Raw genomic sequence first — 3,584 nt, forward strand, 5'->3', positions numbered from 1 at the left:
ACTCTTGAGTTCATACTCCATATAAAGCTGATTAGACAAAAAAATCATGACGTTTTTAGAGCATTGGGGACCTTTGAGTTTTTTTATTTTCACAATTCATGTTTCGTGTCTATAAAAAAGGGAGAAAGACGAGTGATGTGAGCGATACAAACTCTATTCTTGCAGCTTGAGGAATTAAGTAATTTATTTACTCATAAACTAAGAATGACGTTTAATATATATAATTATGTATTTCATTTAACAAACATGACGAGATGGCCGAGTTGGTCTAAGGCGCCAGATTAAGGTTCTGGTCCGAAAGGGCGTGGGTTCAAATCCCACTCTCGTCAATATTTTTTTGTTTTTCCCATATATGACCCCTGCAGGAATATCTCGTCAATATTTTTTTTTGTTTTTCCCATATATGACCCCTGCAGGAATATTCTTCTTAAATTCCATTCAGTATTGACCATTAGGACAGCATAAAGTTTAACTGTACATTTTCCAATTAAATCTTAAATTCTAATAAATGTATTTTTGTAGTTTTTCCCATATATGACCTCTGCAGGAATATTCTTCTTAAATTCCATTCAGTATTGACCATTACGACAGCATAAAGTTTAACTGTACATTTTCCAATTAAATCTTAAATTCTAATAAATGTATTTTTGTAGTTTTTTCCCATATATGACCTCTGCAGGAATATTCTTCTTAAATTCCATTCAGTATTGACCATTACGACAGCATAAAGTTTAACTGTACATTTTCCAATTAAATCTTAAATTCTGATAAATGTATTTTTGTAGTTTTTTCCCATATATGACCTCTGCAGGAATATTCTTCTTAAATTCCATTCAGTATTGACCATTAGGACATCATAAAGTTTAACTGTACATTTTCCAATTAAATCTTAAATTCTAATAAATTTATTTTTGTAATTTTTTCCCATATATGACCTCTGCAGGAATATTGTCCTTAAATTCCATTCAGTATTGACCATTAGATCAGCATAAAGTTTAACTGTACATTTTTCAATTAAATCTTAAATTCTAATAAATGTGGACCATTAGATCTTTTTAATTAAATTTGTTCACGCTCTTTTTTCTGATTAATTCCGTAATTTTTAGACCCTTTCGGTGAGCGTGGAGTTTTTTTTTAACTTTGTTGTAGTAATATAGTACATAGATTGACGAGCTATAACATGGTTTTTTCCTGCAACCTGTACAGATTTGTATTCCAGATGTTTTATTGATGATAACATATCAGTCTGTAGTGATTTGGTAAGACATTAGCGAATGGTCAAAGCATACTTGAAAGACTTTTTAAAATCCTAATACGAAGTTCCTGACAGATACATCAAGCTGCAAAGAGACCATTAGATCAGCATATTCTTCTTAAATTCCATTCAGTATTGACCATTAGATCAGCATAAAGTTTAACTGTACATTTTTCAATTAAATCTTAAATTCTAATAAATGTGGACCATTAGATCTTTTTAATTAAATTTGTTCACGCTCTTTTTTCTGATTAATTCCGTAATTTTTAGACCCTTTCGGTGAGCGTGGAGTTTTTTTTTTAACTTTGTTGTAGTAATATAGTACATAGATTGACGAGCTATAACATGGTTTTTCCTGCAACCTGTACAGATTTGTATTCCAGATGTTTTACTGATGATAACATATCAGTCTGCAGTGATTTGATAAGACATTCGCGAATGGTTAAAGCATACTTGAAAGACTTTTTAAAATCCTAATACGAAGTTCCTGACAGATACATATCAAGCCGCAAAGAGAATTTCAAGAAGGAAATGCTTCTCGTCTGTTACAAATTAAAGCAATCTATAGCCTTATATGTGGCTTCGAACTCTGTAAGCACAAATATGTAAAATGTACAAGTAACCCTTTTTTTAATGAAGCACTCTAGGAGTCCCCTACAGTATTTTAACTAAAAAACGTTTATGACAGATACAGTTGCAGATCAAGCTTGTTTGATTCATGGTTAACTGCGCCATAATTTGTCTAAAATTAGTTGTTCGAATTTAAAACTAACTTTAGATAAAAAAAAGTTAGTCAAAGTATAATAAGTTAGGCAGTGAACCAAGTCATAGCTAACTCTGTAGAAACGTTGCTGTTGAGAACGGAGCATCTGGAACCACCGTTCTTAATTTCTGTGTCTGACTTGTGGTCGTCCACTCGTCCCACGTGATATTGTGAGAAGCATAGTCTGGACATTGCTACTCCATCAGCGCAGGCACCTGGCTCAGCATGGTACTGCGAGAACCATTGTTGAATTTTTTTTCCACTTTTGTAGTTTCTGTAGTCTGTACGAAAACAACGAACTGAATTCCAGTCTCTATCGCTTGCACACCACGACCTCTTCTTCCTAGGCGATCTGGGTCCGTGAGAGCGTGTGCCTTGCTACCCTAAAAATGGCTCTCTCCATAGTGATCACTAGCAGGTGCTACGCTCGCGCTTCTCCCACTCTACCGGGCAATCACCTCATGTGACGTCGTGGATGGCAGGGCCACTGCCTTCTGGTTCGACGAGTGGCGTGGCGATGGCGACTTCGCCACTCGCTTCCCCGCCCTGCTGTCTCATTGCACCGACGTCGACGCCAGTGTGCACACCATCATGACCGCCGGCATCGGCGCCTTCCTGCGGCCTTGGCTCTCTGCTGCGACGACCGCGCGACCTCTCTGTGGGGCACGACGTCCGTCGTCGGTGTGCTCTCGCGGATGACAATGGCAAGCTCCGCACGGGCACGCTGTACCATATCCTTTTGTGCAGGCGCTGCGGGTGTCGCGGCTTCGGAGCACCTGTTCGCTTGGCGAAACTGGGCACCCTCGCGCGTCCGGTTCTTCGCCTGGCTTGCCGGCCACGACCGTCTCCAAACGAGGACAAGCACCACCGGAAATGGTATCGTGCTGAACGCTTCGTGTGCAATCTGCGGCGACGATCTTGAGGACGCTTTCCATGTCCTCCTCCGCTGCAGCTTCGCGCGCACGTTCTGGAGCCTCCTGCGCCACCCGACACGATCCCCTCAACAAAGAAGTTCCACACGCTCGTGCTGATGTACTGCTGGCTGCTATGGAAGAGAAGGAACATTGTGGTTTTTCGAAGGCGTGCACCCCTCTACCACTTCGATCGTCCGCCAGTGCAGGGAAGAGGCCGCCCTTTGGTGTACCAGACTGCGTCGCGAGGACACCGGCGTGGCTGACCTTTGGTGTCGTGCGTTCACCGCATTGATGCCCTTATCAAACCCTCCCCCTTTTGTACTCTGGCCTTTTGAAGCATCATCAAATCAATATATAGAGCCATAGAGGTGGGGTTTCCCGTGTCCGTATAAAAATGTGCTGGTTCTAATTTTCTGTGTGTCTGATACTCTTCCTATGTTCTTTTTTATTTATCACGTTTTAGTTCAAAAATGAACTAGCGGACGATAAATATTCTTTGCACGATATGAACAGTTTGTTTGCTACATCAGTGCAGTTATGCCGGGACCTGATTGAATAAGACTAGACTCTGTGTCTCTGTAAGAAACCAGCATTCGCATCAGTGCAGTTTTGGTAGGCCTTGTGATGCATGCTGGCAGATGTTTTTTTTTTT

The 3,584-nt window shown here is 40.5% G+C and overlaps 1 non-coding gene across 1 annotated transcript; it reads left to right on the forward strand.

Annotated features, from left to right (window-relative positions):
• The first annotated feature begins 248 nt into the window (after nt 1-248).
• On the forward strand, nt 249-329 carry TRNAL-AAG (transfer RNA leucine (anticodon AAG)). Its single transcript has one exon. It is a non-coding gene; the product is annotated as a tRNA-Leu (tRNA).
• The last annotated feature ends 3,255 nt before the right edge of the window (nt 330-3,584 follow it).

This window comes from Zea mays, chromosome 4, assembly GCF_902167145.1.
Source record: "Zea mays cultivar B73 chromosome 4, Zm-B73-REFERENCE-NAM-5.0, whole genome shotgun sequence".
Classification (NCBI taxonomy): domain Eukaryota; kingdom Viridiplantae; phylum Streptophyta; class Magnoliopsida; order Poales; family Poaceae; genus Zea; species Zea mays.